General features: G+C 48.7%; 1 protein-coding gene across 2 annotated transcripts in view; it reads left to right on the forward strand.

Annotated features, from left to right (window-relative positions):
* Window positions 1-21038, forward strand: part of LOC126539098 (defense protein l(2)34Fc-like) — a 74610-nt gene that overhangs the window by 27510 nt on the left and 26062 nt on the right. Inside the window, exon 1 of one of the 2 annotated variants that reach the window (XM_050185825.3) lies at window positions 19486-19575. The exons of the other annotated variant lie outside the window; for it this stretch is intronic. The gene's annotated coding sequence lies outside the window, so the exon portion shown is untranslated. Of the gene's footprint in view, window positions 1-19485; window positions 19576-21038 lie in introns of those variants that run through there. 2 annotated transcript variants of the gene reach the window in all.

The following is a 21038-nucleotide window of genomic DNA, read 5'->3' on the forward strand; positions in this document are numbered from 1 at the left end:
TGGTGTGAGCTTAGACAGCAGCAGCAGTTATAAGTAGACCGCACTGCGAAAGCTATGGCGTCGAAAAAAAAGAAGTATGGGATTTTACGTGCCAAAACCACTTTCTGATTATGAGATTATGAGGCACGCCGTAGTGGAGGACTCCAGAAATTTCGCCCACCTGGGGTTCTTTAACGTGCACCTAAATCTAAGTACACGGGTGTTTTCGCATTTCGCCCCCATCGAAATGCGGCCGCCGTGGCCGGGATTCGATCCCGCGACCTCGTGCTCAGCAGCCCAACACCATAGCCATTGAGCAACCACGGCGGGTCTATGGCGTCGAAAGTACACATATTTCGGCTATAGAGTTTCTCACTATATTATCTAGCGGGAAATCTGGCGCTGATGCGCTGTCGTATGCACAGGAATGCCGGTATATTGTGACTTCAGTTTGGCATCGTTCTCGGAGAGCCAGGACACCTTGAAGACGCGCCTGGCAAGCACCGTTCCGTCTGTCACAATGATTCATTTTCTACTAAAACAGCACGTAAAAAGTTCTTTTAGCTTTATTATTACACAAAAACATGTTTTGTTTAACTATGATAACTTGTTATTGCATGTACAATTATATGAGACGTAAAAAGTATCAGCAGGCTGCTAAAGTTGGAGGACAGACGACAAGGTTTGCGCTCGCTTTGAAACAGTTTGTCGTCTGTTCTTGCTTTTCTTCGCTTGGTCATGCTTTGTAGGCGAGTAAAGATGTAATATGCGTGAATGGAAACATTCTATGAAGATTTTTCTTTGAGAACGCGTTATTTGCATAGCCATATCCACGTTTTAGACGAAGCCTCTTACACCACCAGCCAACACGAGCTTTGCAGACACATATACCGTCATTCCCATGACGGCACGGCGCCCCTTAAGAAACTCCCATAGACGGTGGCGCCAGATTTCCCTCTAGGTGTTATAGTGAGAAACTCTATGATTTCGGCCGAATATGTTGCGGTGAACGCATTAAAAAAAATACGAAAAAAAAAAACCCGAATGACATTACGGTGAGTGACAACAAGTTCGCCCGTGTGGGAGCGCGCGTCTATGACAATACAGTTTGAGGCACAACAGGCAGCTGCTAATATCATTTCCCGTCTCCGTGTGGTGTGAATATATAAGGGTAAGCATAAATTAGTCGCATTTGTGCATGCTGCTTTACGAAGGTGATAGGGATAGGGGTAAAGAAAAACTAAAAAGAAATGCGCTTGCAACGGCTTGACTTGGCTTGATCCACGAGGTTTACCGAGCTCAGAAGTCACATATCGCTAAATTCACATTATACAAAAACTACGGAAGAGATGCAAGACATCGTTATACTTTCAGCCACGGAAAGCAGTGATAAATCGACTAACTAAAACAGCGCGCTCAGTGAATCATGTTCGGTGGACAGTCACTTGGCAGTGTGCGTGTGTAGGCTTTCGCTAGTGCGTTAGCGGATAGTGTGTTAGCAGGATTGTGTTATCAGACAGCTCTTTATATTGCTTGCAGTGTTGCTTACGGTATTCACCAGCCAATGCCACGGCAACTCAGAGCAATGCATCAAGGCCGGCGTTGCCATGGCCGGCAGCCCTAACTTCAACTGTGCTTCCCACGTTCTCCACCTCTCTGCTGGTTAGCTGCTAGAACCGAAGCTTCCTCTGCGCCTATGTGGGTCATTTGTTCGAGGACGTCCCGTGACGGTCACACTCAAATCGCCACGAATGTTTTCTTCGGATGCAATCGCCGCGGCCTCAGACATGCAAATTTAACGATGCCACGTGCACAAAACGGCCGAACGGGTTCCAGCGCTCTTTCTTCTGACCACGTGTCGTACTTGATTATCCTCGTTAAGGGCTAAACAATTTGCCCGACTGTGCAATCGTGCTGAAAAGGTGGGCAACTACGCAATAGTATGTTATTTTTTTTTACTGCCTTGGAAACAGCAAATAATAAAGCAGGAACCGAACACAGATTGTCAATCACGTGATATTGGACTATTGCATGTGTGCCGAGTTAAATCTCTCGGAACGAATTCAACAATACGATATTCAGCGCATCTGTGACTTAATTTAAATATCAACCGCACCAGTATACCGAAATTATTAACCGAAAATTTTGCGGCCTTTCGTTATACTATAGATAATAAAGTTGTCTAATGAAGGTTTCCCGCTCGTGTGTAGAGAAAGTGAAGACGAGGTTGGAAGAACGGGCCATATCTCTGTTCGTGTTGCCTTATCTACCTTGTTGCCCCTTTCGGCTTATTCATGTCCGATACACTCATTCTTCGACACTATACATTACGCTCTCTGAATTTTTTTTTATTTTATTTTTTTACCAGCGAGGCAGCTGCAAAACACTTTGGCCTCACGTGTTGCTGTTTTGCTGGTCGAAAGACGGCATGAAAGTGTAGGTTCGCCGCGAGTATAAAGTATATTTTGTGGATCCGACATCAATGAATACAAAAGCAGCAACCAGAAAAGAGGCCAATAAGAAGTTTGCGCAGATCCACTTAATGCACACTTTGCGCTCCACGCTCAAGTAAAAGAGAGAGAGAAAGAGACCGTTGACCACAGCATCACAACCACTACGCTGTAAATTTGTTTCCCGTGTCATATGTAATGGAAACTGGAGCTGAGGGTTCGAAATATTTCATTGTTTCGCGCTCGTGTCACTATACGTGTACATGAACACGGATGACATTGCGCGCGTTAAATATTTGTGGCTCCTTAGCTGTTTAACAAGAACTAGCAAGGTAACCGGGGCTAGAGTGCAAACAAATGTCGCGATAACCTATACTAAGTTGGACGTTTTGACAGCTATTTGCCTGAACTTCTCATCAGAAGTTAGGGAAACGGGGGTTTCGGCGGCATTTTCCTTACTTTCATTCCTCCTCCACTTTGAGGGTCGCATCTATATACCAAACAGCTCTGAGAAACCTCCCCGTTTCTTGCAGCTGTACAGTGGGACATCAGTGTGCGCACGCCTTTAATGAAAGTTACCGTTATACATCATCATCATCATCATCAGCCTGGTTACGCCCACTGCAGGGCAAAGGCCTCTCCCATACTTCTCCAACTGCCCCGGTCATGTACTAATTGTGGCCATGTTGACCCTCCAAACTTCCTAATCTCATCTGCCCACCTAACTTTCTGTCGCCCCCTGCTACGCTTCCCTTCCCTCGGAATCCAGTCCGTAACCCTTAGTGACCATTATACCACCGTTATACCGTTATAGCCACCGTTATACATGTGGGCTTAGAGCTTGGTGTTACAGGAAAGCTTGCACTAACCTGTGGTGCAGACGTGAAACATCGACGCCAGCTTTTCGACGTCCGTGGTCGGAGTTGCGACAGATTGCGAGATCTCTGGAAATCACAAGGAGAACATTTTGCGGAATGAGTTTGTTGTCGTCATAAAAGATCGAGGCTGGCGGGGATGGGGCCAGCATATTTTGGGACTGTAGTGTTGGTCTTAGACCCTTCATCTACGGTTGTTGTCACTGATGCACAGCGTAAATTACCGCTTCTCGCTTAAATCTTCTTAAACATGGCTGCTCTGCAGCTGGAGGGTGGTGGGTATCCTGTAAGTGTCTACCTTGTGGACTCTCCGTTTGGGTCACCGCTGATTGGCTGCAGCTGAACCAGCGTAAAGTGACTGTGATCGCGTGTTTCCGTCTCGCGGGTGCCCCGGCCCAGCTAATCGGCACTTCAGCACCAGCTGAAATGGACATGTCAACATGGTCGGCAATCGCAGAATGCCTTCCCTTCTGGTGCACATCCCCGGATGACCATGTGTTCCGTGAACCAAAATACGTGTACTAAACAAGCTAGAGACAACGACTCACGGTTGAGCCGGTTCCTGAGGCTGACCGCGATGCGTTCCTGGCGCTGCAGGGCGACCGAGTAGATGTACCGGTACTTTGGTATCTTGTGCGTGTACTCCCAGTCGCCGCAAATCAGCTCGTAGAACTCCTCGCACGGGTCTCCGTTCGCGTAGGCTGTGGCGTACGTGGCCGCTATGGGGGAAGAGGCAAAGCACGCGCGCGCGACAATTGTTCAGTTGAAGTACGCTCTAAAACAAAATTACACCCTTTGGGTTGCACCTCGCCACACAACAGTAATCGTCATCTCTCTTGTCCGCATTTCCTTTCTTTAACGCTGCGAGCCCGGTACTTCCCAGTAACGAACGGCATGCGTGTTATCGGCATGACATAGCATTCCCAACAGGAAAGTAGCGGGCGCGGCGTTTTCAAGAAAGGAAACGCAAGGAAGGCAGATGACGATTATTGCTGTGCGGCAGATATACACCCCAAAGGGTGTACCTTTGTCTAAGAGTGTATACCATTTCGGCGCTATAGCCAAAAGAGCTCCACGTGGAGCAAGCAGAAGGCGGCGACAGGGGCAGGGTGCTTGATTGCACACTCTCACCCAGAACTACGTGCGCATTGGCCTAGCTAGAGGACAGGTATGGGTGACGTTTGCGTCAAACTAGCACAGAAAGCAAGGCTAGCTCCTTACAGGTCTCTTAAAAAAAAGTAATAAAAGTAAAGCGCACGCGCGAAACGCTTTCGTTTATTCTGAAAACGATGCTTTCTTTGCCCACTCTCCCCGCACTTTGCGGGCCCCGTGGCTGCTCTCTGACCAAATTCACAACTCGGGTCAATCAGTATGCGCCCAATGCTGTCCAGTATACACCGGAATGGGTACAGTATGCCGCTATGACGCAGCGGTTATAGAACCCTTTAAAAAGATGTACTTAGACATGGGCCGTTCCTCTCCCTTGCGTATATATCTCGTCAGCGTTCTTCTGTCGACAAGAGCGAGACAAAGCAAGGAGAAGAAGGGCAAGCGTCATGCATCGCCGGCCTTCGCTTGACTTGGTGAGCTAACAACAGCTACAGGCGACAATGTGATCCAGCCCAGGAATCGCGATCTTATTATGACGCACACCGTAGTGGGGCAGGGGGGAGGGGTTGGGGTGGCCTCCAGGTTAATGTTCACCAGCTGATGTTTTTTTTTTTTTAAACGTGCACTTAGATCTAAGCGCACGAGCGTTTTTGCATTTCGCGCCCGTGGAAATGCGGCTGCCGCGGCGGGTATTGCGAGTTTAACTAAAGTTGGTTTTATTTCTTCCACGTGTCGAACGGTCGCTTTGGCTAAAATCTGCGCAGAAGTTTGTCAACATACCCAGGGGGCCGTATTTTCAGTTGACAGCAATGTGGCACATAATTTACAACTTGTTGATGACAGTCGACACAGTACTATAGCATGTACACAACTCAAAACTGAGGTTATTGTGGAGCTTCACTCCGTGGGGATACGCCTTGCAGCCTCACCGGCGGCTACAATTCGTAAAAAGCAATGTGTGCGATAATGTAATTCATTAAGATGTTCATTAGTGCATTCTAATCAGTTTAATTGTGTGTTTAGACTTCTCGTGCATGTAATGTCCGCCTCTCTGAATAACGCAGCTCAAGGACTAGAATTGTTATCCGCAACAGGCGATTAAAAAAAAAATCAGGGAAACTTAAAAATGATCACCCCGTAATAAAACTCCTCCAAAGTCCAGCGGTTCTAACCGGCGGCCTCGATCTAAGCAGCGCTTGCACGCAACGCCGTAGCCACTAACCTGTTGCGGCGGGCTATAGTATACGGGAGATCACGTAATCAAAGCTGAAGGGAACATCTGGTGTGCAAGTTAAAATCTTTGCGAGGCTTTAAGGCTTCGCTCCTAGCTGACGCTCTGTTCTTGTAGTACGCGCATAGTAATACAACGCGGGAGCTAAATAGTGGTTTTGGCTGCGAGGTGGATTCGTTTGTGAACTCGAATGGGAAGCAGGCGCCTAAACTGACGCGAACGAAGCACTTATCCCCCGTATTCTCCAACGATCCTCGACTCGAAGCTCTCCGCCGATCGGAGCTCAACGCGCCGCTCCTTGCCTGATGAAGGCGCTACACTTATCAAGAATTGCCCGTGGATGATCGTGAAGCGCAGTGACCACTTCTCTCGAGCGGTGGCGCTGCGTGTGGACTGGAAGAACATGCAAGAAGGAAGAAGAAGCACGTGCTTGGCTGCGGTAAAGCTAGGGAAACGATGGAGCAGGTTTTATTAGAATGTGAAGACATCTGCCCAGCGGTCGATTTAGGCACCACTGGCCTCCTTGAAGCCCTCGGGTTCAGAGGGAGCAGGGGTAAATTATACGCGTCCGCAATAGAGATTTGTACGAGGCTATTGGAAGATTGGTGGAAGTAGGGAAACAACAAAAAACGGAGGCGTACAAAAGCAAAGTTCACAGCAGAAGGTCAGAAAATTTGGTTGTGGTAGTTCATCGTGTTATTTTTTTTTTTAAACCTAGGTAGGACATTAGGCAGTTGGTGGCGCAACCGACCGCCCCGTTCCAAAGGGGACGCTCATAACATCCATCCAAGAACGTTCCATAATAGGTGGGAGTTAGACTGATGTCTTTTTTTTTTTCGACACTCTGTTTTTGGTAATATTGTAGTAATAATCTGCTGAGTAGAAAAGGAAATGGAAGTCACAGTTTCGTTTCTCGATATTTTTTTGCTTTTGCTTAAACCTTCTCCGCCGGTACGTTTGTGTGACGTCATCAATTTCGAAACTACCTTCTCGTATTTGGAACGTTACGGTCCTGTATAATACTTCTCGAAACCCTCAAAAAGCTGCCTATTCGACTCCCTTAATATACAACGGCCCACCGTTCACCGATACAAAAGAAGTTGCCTATTTATATTATTTATATTTATTTATATCTATATTTACGCCGTGAGTAATTAGCATAACGCCACGGCAAGGTGGTGCGCGGGAACTTCAAAGCGGCGTCTCTGCAGCCGCCTCTTGTGTTTGCGCCTTTTCTCGCTTGTCGTGCCTCATGCAAGCACGGATAGGAATCGCTCTTTCACCGCACTACAAAATGGCGGTCCAGTAACGCGGTACAGCGTGCGTACTAAAAAAAAGATTTTTTTTCAAGATATCTGTTTCTTCAAAATACCCATAAAATCTTATGAAAACTTGAACGAAGCTGCGCGAAACTCTCCCGTCGCGGTGGTTATACTTAATTTATCGCTTCAATATCTCCGCAATTTGTGTCAAGCAAGCTTTATTCTTTACATTCATCAATGTTTTGTAGTCTTTCTTGCTGCTCCTCGGGGTGACATTCTGTTTCCGCGTGGAAATAAATTCACGTGCTATACTTAACAAAACGCCCTTTAGATATATTAAAATCATTTGCTCACCGTCTGTCTTGCAGGAGTCCGAGTAGCAGTAACTGACTGTGGAACTATCTGCGAGAAGGAAAAAGGTGGGAGATTATACTTAGAGAAACGAGCAGTTGAGCAGTTTCTTTTTCCTGTTTTCTTTCATTTACCGACAGTATTTTGGGAGAAAGCGTTGTAAGCTTTTACCGAGTTCGAGCACACGAGAGACTCGGAAATACTATGACTGCACAACCGCTCAACAAATCTGAATGAAATTTGTTGCGTTTGATAGAGAACGCCGAATTGTAGTTTCTGTACGAAGCGCAGTTTAGCTTCGGCGTCTCGTTTTTGCTATTCTTTTTTGTTACAAAATGATGACGTACATCTAAAATTTCCTTGACACAGTCGGTGTACTGCTTTTTTTTTCTTTAAATATTCCCACAGGCGCCATTGAAATCGGTGCATTAGATGGCAAATAAGAACCACGTTTTCGTTCCCACGTATTAAACATTTGTGCTCCTAACAGTAAAGCTTCATTTTAAAGCTCGGAAGTGAGTTCGTTCTGGTTGCTTTTTTTTCATCTATGCTGTTGCTACCGTTGTCACGGAATCTACGCCGTTGCTGCCGCTGTCACGGTATCCACGGCATTTCTACCGTTGTCACGGTATCTTCGCCGTTTCTACCGTTGTCACGGTATCTACTCCGTTGCGACCGTTGCGATGGTATCTACGCCGTTGCTACCGTTGTCACGGTATCTACGCCGTTGCTACCGCTGTCACGGTATCTACGCCGTTGCTACCGCTGTCACGGTATCGGCGCCGTTGCCACCGTTGTCACAGTATCTACGCAGTTGCTACCGTGGTCACACTATCTACGCCGTTGATACCGTTGTCACGGTATCTTCGCCGTTCCTACCGTTGTCACGGTATCTACTCCGTTGCGACCGTTGCGATGGTATCTACGCCGTTGCTACCGTTGTCACGGTATCTACGCCGTTGCTGCCGCTGTCACGGTATCCACGGCATTTCTACCGTTGTCACGGTATCTTCGCCGTTTCTACCGTTGTCACGGTATCTACTCCGTTGCGACCGTTGCGATGGTATCTACGCCGTTGCTACCGTTGTCACGGTATCTACGCCGTTGCTACCGCTGTCACGGTATCTACGCCGTTGCTACCGCTGTCACGGTATCGGCGCCGTTGCCACCGTTGTCACAGTATCTACGCAGTTGCTACCGTGGTCACACTATCTACGCCGTTGATACCGTTGTCACGGTATCTTCGCCGTTCCTACCGTTGTCACGGTATCTACTCCGTTGCGACCGTTGCGATGGTATCTACGCCGTTGCTACCGTTGTCACGGTATCTACGCCGTTGCTACCGTTGTCACGGTATCTACGCCGTTGCTACCGCTGTCACGGTATCGGCGCCGTTGCCACCGTTGTCACGGTATCTTCGCCGTTTCTACCGTTGTCACGGTATCTTCGCCGTTCCTACCGTTGTCACGGTATCTCGCCGTTCCTACCGTTGTCACGGAATCTGCGCCGTTGCTACCGTTGTCACGGAATCTGCGCCGTTGCTACCGTTGTCACAGTATCTACGCCGTTGCTACCATTATGTATCTGCGTCGTTGCTACCGTTGTCACAGTATCTACGCCGTTGCTACCGTTGTCACGGTATCTACTCCATTGCTACCGTTGCGATGTTATCTGCGCCGTTGCTACTGTTGTCACAGTATCTACGCAGTTGCTACCGTGGTCACACTATCTACGCCGTTGATACCGTTGTCACGGTATCTGAACCGTTGCTACCGTTGTCACAGTATCTACGCCGTTGCCACCGGTGTCACGGTATCTACGCCGTTGCTACCGTTGTCATGGTATCTACGCCGTTTCTCCGTTGTCATGGTATCTTCGCCGTTTCTACCGTTGTCACGGCATCTACGCCGTTGCTGCCGTTGTCACGGTACCTATACGCCGTTGCCACCGTTGTCACGGTATCTACGCCGTTGCGACCGTTGTCACGGTATCTACGCCGTTGCTACCGTTGTCACGGTATCTACGCCGTTGCTAGCGTTGTCACGGTAGCAATGGCATAGATGATCGGTGGTCGGACTCCACAGCCGGAGCCGTCGCCTATAGATGCAGAGCGCCCGCCTCGGCTGCGGCAGGTTGCGGGTTCGATTCTACCGCCCACTGGTTCAAACGGGCACAAGCGTGCACCGGCCTGGCGTTTGGGCTTTCTTCGGGGGTGATACGCTTGGGAAAAGAGACTGCTTCTTGAATTCCCGTCGAAACGCTCGTGAGAAAAAAAAGTGACGTTTGAAAGGAAAGCTCTCTCTCTCTCTTTATCGTTAGGTAGTTCAGTAGTTCCTTCGTTCGGGCTGTTTGCTTACATTGACAATCACCATCGATGGTTGTTGCAGATTTTTTTTCCGTCGGATGCGCGCTGAACTGTATGAATGTGTTTTAACGATATTCCTGCCGTAAGCTATCGTGAAAATTGATCCTGTAACTTCATCTAGACCGATTTTGTTGTCACAAATGACGAAAAACACTCGTAAAGCGCGTTTAGAAATTCCGCGTGTTGGCGTTAAGGTCCAGGTTGTAAAATCACCATTCAGACCTACCACGCGACGTCACTCTCTTTGTCTGTCGCTTTACTAGGCCAGAAAAGACGGTTTTACCTTCCCTATGTAGTACACGCAGGTGCTGCCCTCAGCATGTAATCGGAGTACTTAAACAATAAACAACAAAAAAATTTTTTTTTCACGTTCGAAACATAAAATGGCCAGGCTTAGCTTGGTTAAGCCAAGAATGCGTTGCATATTGCGCGCGTTGCATATTGCGCGGTCCGTGACGTCACGCGCCGGCGCAGCGCCCCTAGCGGGAGGAGCGGGAGTCAGGTGGTGGCTGCGGCCGCGCGCGACCGCGCGAGTTGGGGCCCAGCTTTTCCTCCGGCTGTCGTGACGTCACGTCACGTGGTTGCGCTAAAGGTCAATGGTGGCTGCCCGGCCGCGCCCAAGGGCTGAACTGAGTGATTGCAATATGCAACGCATAAAACTCTAGTGTAGGGTTATGAGCCACTATGATGGCTCATACCCCAATGGTTGCTGCGCGGCCGCGCCCAAGGGCTGAACTGAGTGATTGCAATATGCTACGCATAAAAGCAGATTATAAGAACCGACTAGACGAGCGATTAACTCCCTGGGCTACCTTCGAGTCTGAGGAGGATATCGGGCAAAGACGATCGAAATTTGCCGCCTGCGTTCACTATGGGAATCGAACTCAAGTCTCTTCGTATGTGTGAAGTTGGAAGCCGAACGCGATGTCGACTCTGCTATCGCACAACTTTGGCACTTTCGAAATTTGTGTCGGTCCTTGTGCACCGCGCATACTCTCGAATATTGGCTCTCTGAGCCAGTAATTCGGGGACCGAGGGGGCAACAAGCCGAACAGTTACCGGGACCATTCGCGCTTGAGCGACGCGTGCAAGAAAGAAACGCACGGTTGAAAGTTAGCGCACCGTCCTTTGATTTCGTTCCCGCAAACTGTGTGGCACATATTTCAATCCACGAATTGTAGATGGGGAGTACGCGAGGGTCTTAAAGCGAGTTCAGAGAGAATGGCACCAGTTTCGAGATATGTGCCGTCAAACTTGCGATAAAAGATCCGCAGTTGTTCAACTTTATGCATTGAAGTACAATATTAAGTGGAGCGCCAATGATTTCGTTGGACACTTCGAAAATTATTCTCTAAACTGGCGTCCTCAGCCGTCGTTTGAAGTCGAAATGTCTTGCGTACTCACTAGCTGTAAATCGTAGATTGAAATATATGCCTCAAAGTAATTAATTAGAACGTAAATTGACGGAATTACGCTAATTATTCCATTAAAATTTTGATTTTTCGTTGACTAATGACTGCCTCATCGAGCAATTTAGATCCAGGGTTACACTCGGGCTATCTGCCACAGGCAAGTTTTAAACGTTTTGGTGCAGTTACATTAAAAAAAGGAAACCTATATATTTGTACACTCGGCTGCTGCTTTTTTTCGAGTGCTCGAAAAACATTCCCCTCGTTCTCACACCACCGCACTCTCCAGATGGAAGCAATTCAAGGAGTTCTCATCTCCGGTGTGATGTGAACGCTAGATGAAGGACCCGACAGGAGAGCGCGACCAAGACTCCGCGTTTTGGTCGCGTGGCAACTGCAACTTCCCGTTGTTAGCCCTCGCGACATTGGTATGGCGGCCGGCCCGCGACGATGTACTATGGCCACTCCCTCTAGCGGCGGCAGTTTGTTCGCCATGTTTGTTTAGAGGAGATGCAGAGCTGACGTGTTTCCCCTTCCGGTCTCCGATTGCATTGACGAGCGGCTGATCGTATTGGTTCGTGCGCGCTTTCTCTGGCTTCGATGGAGAGTAGCCTAAGCTCCGCATCGTCGGGATTCGAGTCGAAGCGCGTTACAAGAGCCGACCGAACGTTCCGCTGAATGCAGTGAATTCCGCTAATTCGTGATTAGTAGAATACTCTAAAGCCGGTGGGTCAGGTTGGCAAGCACCGAGAAGCTTGAAAACTGCGAACTTTCTAGGGCGTGTCTCTGCGATCGGGGAAAGCTAGCGGACGTCGCGTGCTCACAGAGGAAAAGTCCCAGGTAGACGCCGGCTGGCACGACGACGAAGAAGAGCAGGAAGCATGGGATCAGCGCCACCAGGAACAGACAGCACCAGGCCAGCGCACCGTACTGCGGCTCCTCGCTGTAGTTTGGGAGTAAATCGAGATGGAAGTTAACTGGGCTCCGTAGAGGTAACTCTTGATGTACACCCGTGAGCAAAAGTACACGCACCAATGATTGCGCGAAAAAACAATCAAATTTTCTCCGCTGTCTGTTAATGCAATTCGAAATTAAATATTACAGTCCAAACTTGGCACTACGAATTTTCTAGTGCACTCGTCAGTTTCGGTTTCTGCGTGTTAATCACGAAGAAGTTCTGATTTTTCGGCGACGCTGTGATCCGTGTACTTTTGCTCACGGGTGTAGAAGTACGTATCTGTTGTTTTGACTTTATTTTTCGACCATGACTTATTAAGACTTCTCATTCCGATAGAGCATTATTACTGCAGCTTTGTGACAATGACTCGTACCTGCCAACCTTTACGAATGTATTGTAGTATGCCCGATTTTTATAACCTACTTACGATTGTCGTGTCGACACCGACAAAATGACTTTCCGAGGGCCTATAGTTAGTGCATACTTGAAGTAATTCATAAGCGCTTCGAGTATGTGCAGTGGACACGAGATCCATCTATTTTTATTTCCTGCTGTGTACGATTTCGTGCGCCGATTAAATTATCGATACCAATGATCTTATTATTCTTTTACTCGCGTCTCTTTTATAGAGCAAGAGGCATTTCGACCTAAGGGAAATGCATTTGTTGAGAGCGGTTATTTGTGACCTGATTTTTCGGACCCGTCCAATATACCAACCTACCAGCGCATCAGCGACGCCATTGTATAGCGGTAAACCGAAATATCGGGTGTCTCGTTGCAAACAAATTTCGAGGATAATCTTAATAGATATTTGCGCGTGGCGCAGATGATTGTCGCTCTCGCTACAGAGCAGCGTGCCTGTTTACAGCGTCATGCCTGCCAGCTGTCCCGAATTATTCGTGATGTTTACGAATTCGGGGATGTTCTGCGATCTTGCGGCCAGTTTTTACGAAAAAGAAGCTGTTAAAACGTGATGCGGTGCTGGATTTAAAGCACATGGAAGCGTATTAAAAATTGTGATTGTACATGCGCCGCCCTTTCGCGGCAGCCCAAGACGCCACATGCCCCAAGAAGGGTATTTCCTTCGGGCTAATTTATTTAGACCAATTCCTGGAGCTAATAGAATCAGCAACAGCAAGGTGGCGGAAAAAGGTTTAAAAAGCAATCTATATCACTTGTGAGTTTGCTGTTAAATGTTTGCTGTTGCTTGGGTGTTGTGTCTAAAGGTAAATCATCGTTAATGAAGTGTGTATCCATCCCACAAAAGGTGTCTTGTCAGAGCAAACTTATCTAAAAAAAAAAAAAAAACACGCTATGCCGTTTTTTTTTATGTATGTCAAGAGATTCACAGGTTGGCAAATATGCAGCGTCTTTAACTGCACAATACCTGCGCATATTTTTTGAATGGTCAACATATTGAGTAATCAAACACCCTAGTATTTTTTCGGCAATTTTTCTTCCAATCATTTTTTTTTTTTTTGCCTTAAGGCATGGAAGATGTTGTGGACCAAGAAATGTTGAAGACAGGCCGAATCAACGATGTGTCTATAATTTCCATGATGGCACACGGCGACCCCTTTGCAAACTCGGCATAGATATCTACGTGCTTTATATAGTAAATAACTCTGTGCTACGCATACGTGCTGTAAAAAAAAATAACGATAGCGGAAGCGCGTGCCGCGGCCACGCTCACAAGAAGGGGAATATCTCGGGCGGCTCCTCCGGCAGCGGTTCTCCGGGCATCTCGAGCTCCTTGCCCGTTTCCTTCTCGGCTTCCGGGGGCTTCCACTCTTCGAACGCCGTGGTCTTCTCACCGACCGGCTCTGAGATCTCCGAAGGCATCTCGGGGGGCACGAACCCCGGCATCGCCGGCAGGGGCGGCAGCGGCTCCTCTTCGCTCAGCTCGCTCGAGCTCTCCACCGACGACGACGGTGTTGAGGGCTCTCTGCCAGGCGAAAGAAGGGAGAAGAAGATGATAGATAGATAGATAGATAGATAGATAGACAGATAGATAGATAGATAGATAGATAGATAGATAGATAGATAGATAGATAGATAGATAGATAGATAGATAGATAGATAGATAGACAGACAGGCAGATAGATAGATAGATAGATAGATAGATAGATAGATAGATAGATAGATAGATAGATAGATAGATAGATAGATAGATAGATAGATAGATAGATAGATAGATAGATAGATAGATAGATAGATATCGGCGGGACCTCCGCACGTTTCCAAAAGCTTAGGTCTTCGGAGTGATACTGAACCCGTCGCTAGCGCGAAAGGGGAATGGGCGTGCTTCGGCACTAGCATGCTATCTCGAAATGTACTACCAGGGCAAGGGACCACCTGTACTGACCTCTTGCTATTCTTCATCTCATGTTTGCTCGCAGTGTTCGCTGTCTTGCTCTTCTCTTCTGCCCATTCCCTTTGGGCTAGCAAACCCTGCGTTCCCCCAGCTGATCTCTCAGCGTTTCCCTGTCTTCCATTATACTACCCACCATGATGACGCGTACACACGTATACTATTCCATTGTTCCTCCCTACTGTGCGTCACAACGAAATACTGTTTCTTCACGCTCACTGTCCATCTTTTACCTCGGCCACGTGGACATTTAGAAAACCGCTGCAAATGACTTTTGACCAAGGAAGTCCGTGAGCTCCATTTACTTCCTGTTCCGTGCTTACTTAGAGAAGCCGTCACCCGGTTCACCGATTTCGGTGGTCTTTGAATTACTGGGGTGTAAGTCTCACCAAGCTTGCCCAAGGACAACGTTTGTTGGGTTAGGTTAGGTCGATTGCTAGGCTTGACGAGCGTTGCGTGTCATAACCATTATCGCGCTGTCAGAAAAAAAAAAAAAAAGAACGCAAATTTATGAGAGCATCCAACGCGAATGCGGTGAGCGTTCGTGGCTGAATCTACATGTTACGTAATGATTAGATTTTACGTCAAATAAACTATCGTTGAACTTTGGCGGCGCTCCGTGTGTTCCCGTCTCCCTTTGTTGGCCTTTCACATCTCGCGCCAGGTAACTGAAGGCTGTTACACTGGCGTACCATTTTTACGAGCATGTTCCACACCTAGTGGAACCTATGGAGAACGATACGATAATATTCCACTTCGCGAATCTTCTGGGGAACCTAAACTTCGGAACTAAACTAAAGGAAAGGCCGACGGCTGGGACAATTTGTTTCACGTAGGCTTTCTAGTGTAACACACTGTTGCACTCATGTTCCTCCCAGTGCGACCCATGTGCGACGAGGATGACGGCGTAGTGGCGCGTGTTGCTGCGATGCTACGTACACGACTTTCCTTCGCTTGCGCACGGGCTCGCCTCCCCGGTCGTAGAAGGCCTCCATCATAGGTAGCAGAGCGGCAAGCCCCGGCCCAGCTGGCGCCGCAGGGGGCGGCGGTGGAGGAGGCGGCGGGGGAGGCGGCGGTGGAGGCGGGGGAGGTGGTGGGGGAGGCGGCGGAGGGGGCGGCGGTGGAATGATGATGATGGGCGCCGGTGGCGCAGGAGGGGGAGGGTAAGGCGGCATCTGCGGCATCACTGGCTGTGGCATGGGGAAGGGTATCGGGATGAACGTCGGAGGGGGAGGGGTCGCCGGGGGAGGGTGGTGGCAGCAGGGGGCGCTGCCGCCTCCGCCGCCCGTGATGATGATGGAGGGCGCGGGCTGCGGAGGGTAGGGAGGGTAGGGGGAGGAGGCTGGCGCCTCCGGGGCGGGGGCCGCCGGCGGTATGATGATGGTAGAGGGGGCTTGCGCAGGTTGAGGTGGTATACCTGCGTGCGGAGCGTGAAAGTGCTTTGTCATTTGCCACGGAACGTTATGGGACGATCCCGCGAACGTGACGTAAATGCGGCCAGCCTTCGGTAACTGCACGGACAGAACGTGAAGTTATTTTCGCTGCGATTACAACAGCGTGTCAGCGTTCAAACGTCTACTACAAACGTTGAAGAAAGAAAAGAATCATAGTTCAGACTGATTGACTGTTCTTACCTCCCGCACTAGTAATCGAAGTGTGTTAAATAACACTTTTCTTTTAGTTCCTACAGATTTTTTATTGCCCTCGGCAGATAGCGCTGTTCCGCATTTTAAGGTGAACTTCTGCACAATGCTGAAATCAAACTGGCTAAGAAATCGTCATGTCTATGTGACTTATTAAAAACTATTTAATAATTCCCTTTCTAGGTACTCATTTTAGGGCACCTATTCTTGAGCAATAGTTGTAATATTGGCACCGCTTTCAGATACGTGCCCTTAAATTGTGCACCTAAACACAGTGGCGTTTCAGCCAACAGCTTCAGAAAGTGTGCGTCAAACATTGGCGCTCCCATTGTTCCCTTCCGTCCTTCCTCGTTTGCGCCAAAGCGATCATATTTAGGGTCCACTCAGCCATATGAACCGACTAGCCCAGCAACATGTACTTCTGGAGTAAAGAACGACTTTAACTGGAACGCCAATGTATCTTTCAGCAGAACTTGAACTCGCGGAACTCGTCTGAGCCCTGATATTTAGGCTGAATACTGATCGGCCTTCAGAATCGCTTTTGTAGCAAGTCATAAGTTCATAATTGAGTTACATAGTGAATGTTTTTTTTTAATTAGCCACCTGCATATTACAATTTGTCGTGCAAGTAATCTCCGCCTTTTCAGCTAATCCGCCTGAACACTTACTGCGTTATGTTCTGTATGCGACTGAAAAAATATAAAAAATAAAGTAGGAGTGAAAAGTACTTGTATATAATAAGGAACAGCAGGTCACTTCAAGATGCACTAGCCAGACTGTGTGCACCGCAAAGCTTATACAACGCCGAAAGCTACGTCTTGTGTCGTTCGTGGTATCAAATCTCCTTTAATTGCAGAGATATTCAATTATTACTTCGACGCTTCTGTATTCTTCCTCCTCCTTAATTTGGTGATTCCCTCATCATTTTTTGTCATGCGTTGGCTAGGCCTAAGTGCATGAAATCCCGCCCCCCAAATCGTTTCACTGAATGCAGTTTTCGACACAGCTGGGTCCGTGTTCACGCACGCACGCACGCACGCACGCACGCACGCACGCACGCACGCACGCACGCACGCACGCACGCACACACGCACACACACACACACACACACACACACACACACACACACACACACACACACACGCACACACACACACACACGCACGCACGCACGCACACACACAAGCTCTTGCGTAAGAATTGTGCGTAAGAACGAATTTCAGAGCAAATTCTGTTGCTGGACACATTAGCGGTGGCGCGGGCAACCGACGGCAATCAACACTTGCGAACTAGACGCTTTTCTAGGCACAGCTCGTCCAAGTTGTTTCAGAAGCACGAGCACCGCTCTGGAACAGTGTTCTCTACCAATGAGCCGGGCGTGTTCCGGATTCCACACTGGATAGGGGAACACCAGCTGGTGCACCCTCGGGTCGCTCGTGGACGATGTTCGCAAGCGTCCGCGGGTGAGGGCGGTCCTGCGTGGGACGCACGCGAAACGGCGGGGTTGTCTCTCTGCTCGGCAAATACACAGTCATATTCTATTGGAAAGACAGACGTGCCACAGGCTAACCTGCCTTCTGTTACAGCGTGTTAACACGAAATCAAAGGCGTTAGGTTTCACCACTACTGTCGATTTTTCGCTCAACGGCTAATGTGTAACGCACGCACGCACGGACACGTAATATGGACGACTTCAGGGCTTTATGTCGTCCGAAATGTAGAAAACGAAGTGAAAGAAGATTCACAGCTTTCAGGGTTCCATACAATGTGGACAATGCTATCATCATATATGTATGCCAAGAGTCCCCTTCACTATAGTCTGATAGGTGAAGAATGTACGCGACTGCACTGCAGTGGTGCTTCCATCTCAAAGGCGATAATTCTATGTGCCACAGGCAATGTTTAAACTTCTGTGTAATCTAAAAAGAAAACCCCCTGCATTCTACAAAACCTGAAGATGCATGTCAGTGTCATAATTGCTTTTCAAGTCTCTTCATGTTACTGACTGGTCGGTCTCAAGCGTGGAATTTTTTTTTCTTCTTTAAATGCGACTGTTCGATGCCAAAAACAGCTGATACACTTGCGTGGGCACTGTAACCATCTCCTCAAGTTTGGCATGGTAAAAACTGATTTTATTTGCATAAACACGGCGGTTGAGTTGAATTGTGGAGTCTTACGTGCCAAAACCACGATGTTATTATGAGGTGCGCCGTAGTGTGGTGGATCCCAGAATAATTGTGCCCACCAGGTGACCCTTAGCGTGGCTCCAACGCACAGGACACGGGATTTGATCCCGCGACCTGGTGCTTAGCAGCGCAGCACCCTAGCCGCTAACCCACCGCGGTGGGTAAACACAGAGGTGAAGATGCAGCATTGTCCGGTGGGTGACCACGTTAACGCTGCGTCCAGGATTTTCTTGTTATCTTACGGTATTCGAAGCTTGTTTCGTGGTGGCTTTTCGTTGTCTGTTACGGCATAAGAACTCATGCCAAATTATTAATTTTTTTCCAAAGCTGGCGGCAAGAATATGATTAAACCACTTTCATGCAATTCCGTATGCTTCTGACTTCATATGTGGGTTTAATATGTTAAGTAATCGATTTTGCAGTGACAGATGCACTGAAAAATACACTTGATTGGTTTAGACTGCTTTATTATATTCCGAAAACTATTTGCATCACATTTTCACTAATATCTTGGTATTATTAGTAAAAGAAATGAGTATGAAAGTTCAATTTCTTCTTTTAATTTCGCGCCGCAACGTCAGCGCATTGTGACGTCACAGAGTTCACAAAGTATACTATTTTCCTCGTATTTGGACCATGTTAGCTGCTCAGTAAAAGTTCGCGAAACTTGCCCAGTTCAGTAGTTAGCTCGTTTGGAGTACAATATCCATTTTTCTGCCGACAGACAGTGAACCATGGCTGAGCAGACGCCGTAAACATCCATGACGCCACAGCTTGTTGGTGCGGAAATTTCACGGCCGCGTCGCCACCCGACTTTCCTGTTCTCGTTCTTTATTTTTTCTTCTGGCTTACCTGGCTTCTTTTCGCGGCAAGAGAGGCGTTTTTAATATTGTAGAAGTGCAATTTACTAATACCGTTTATATAATGTTTCTCTTTAGTGTCCTTGAGCTTGATTGAAAGCAATGTGCAACATTGCGTTCACAGGGCATCAGGAGAATATGTATCCTGTGCATTAGCCTACATCAAAGCGGGGCGGATAGGGAGGGGGAGGGGCGGGTAACGCCCACTTACGTGGCCGTCCTGCGGTGCAGCGATGGTCGGAACGGGTCCTGGGTCCCGCCTTCTGCGGCGTCCTGTTCCTGGGCCCTGGATCGCGTCATGCTCGTGGACACGACACCCCTGTTGGCCGGCGGTCGCTCGTCGTACGCCGACGCGGGATCGCCCTGGTCCAGCTGCTGCTGCTGCTGCAAGCGGAGCGTCGCCGAGATCGGGACCACCTGCACTCCCGGAGCCTGCTGCTGCGGCGGCGCTCCGGGCTGGTTGGTGGGCGTGTAGTAGAAGAACATCTCCTCCCGGTCCACGAAGTCCTGCGACATGACGTGCAGTATGCGTGCAGCCACCGATACGACAAATTCATTTCTCTACCGACATACGCGAGTTGTCAAACCAGCGCGTTAGCTTTCCCGAGCTGCAAAATTTCGCGCACAATGGCGGAGCAGGCCGCCCTCGATGCTAATGTTAAGGATTTGTTTGTTTTTGTTGGTTTGTTGTGTGCCAGAAGGGAATTTAGCCCTAAGTAGTGCTTGGGTGTGTCTCGCGGTGCTTGTGTAATGTAGCAGTCTTATGGCATACGTGTCCGCGGCTTCTGGAGACGCCAGCATGCCGGGACTCGATCCCTTTGTAGTCCCTCTGTTGACGCACCCGCCGTGGCTCAGTTACTGTGTCGTCGCGCTGCTGAGCTCGAAGGTGGCGGGTTCGGACCCGAGGGTGTTTCGAATGGGGACGATATGCATAAAATTTCCGTGCACTGTGTGTTCGAAGAAACGCGTCATGAGGCGCATTTTGCGGGCACGAGAATTTGTAAGCAAGTCTATGTACCGGTAAATGGTACACTTGGCATCGAACAGAGCGGCGCTGCCGGCGTTCGGTGCATGAATATTTGTGGGTGGGGAGCCCTTACTTTTGCTACTTTTGCGCGCGCCTGTACATTAATTACAAGCGGTAAACAACAATAAAACATCAGACACAAGAAAACTTGCGATGACAAGCTGTCAGTAATTGAAACTCGCGTGTGAAACTCCTGTGGCCTGGGAATCTTCATGTTCTTTCGGTTTTTTCTTTTTTTGCTTCGGTTCCACGACTATTTATGTTTCACGCCCACAACTGTTTTTGTTCGCCTCCATTGCTAAGTGTTTCGAACCAAACAGCTGAGCAGTACAATATGGTGAACGTCATTGAGGTGTAAGTAGACATCGGTGGCGGTTGCAGTGGGTTCGGTGAATGCGTAGCGGAACATCATCGCGTACCGGTACAACGAAGACCAGTCCTTACACGGCGGGTTCGAAAATCGCCCCGAACGAAAGAAAAAAGAAAAACGGAAGAGACAATCGACCTCCAAAACCAGCGGTGGCATCATACAAATGCGAACCTTGACGGTACGCGTCGGGCAGGACGCGAAGCTGATAATGATCCGCTTCCGCATCATTACGATCGGCGAAACAAACGAAGACATTGCGCATTCCCGTCTGACGCGTGCAACTTCCTTCGGGACGATGGCGCCGTCGAGCGCTTTCTCTTCGCCGGCGCTATCAGGGTTCTTGCTCTTCGCTTGCATCCGGCCGGAGGCCGCGCATTAATGCGCTGTAATTATCCGTCCTCTCTGTTCCCCCCAGGGTCTTGCAATCCATCGAGCGCCACCTGTTGCGTGAGATACAGGTGCTCCTTGAACGGTCGCGAGGATGTGTTGCGGGCGAAAAGGTGTTGACCGTGAGCTAACTGCCTCCCCCCGACTGCGAGTTGCATACTTCCCAACTGGTAGAGGGGTGGGTACGCGGAGCGAGAGAGCGA

Source organism: Dermacentor andersoni, chromosome 11, assembly GCF_023375885.2.
Source record: "Dermacentor andersoni chromosome 11, qqDerAnde1_hic_scaffold, whole genome shotgun sequence".
NCBI lineage: Eukaryota > Metazoa > Arthropoda > Arachnida > Ixodida > Ixodidae > Dermacentor > Dermacentor andersoni.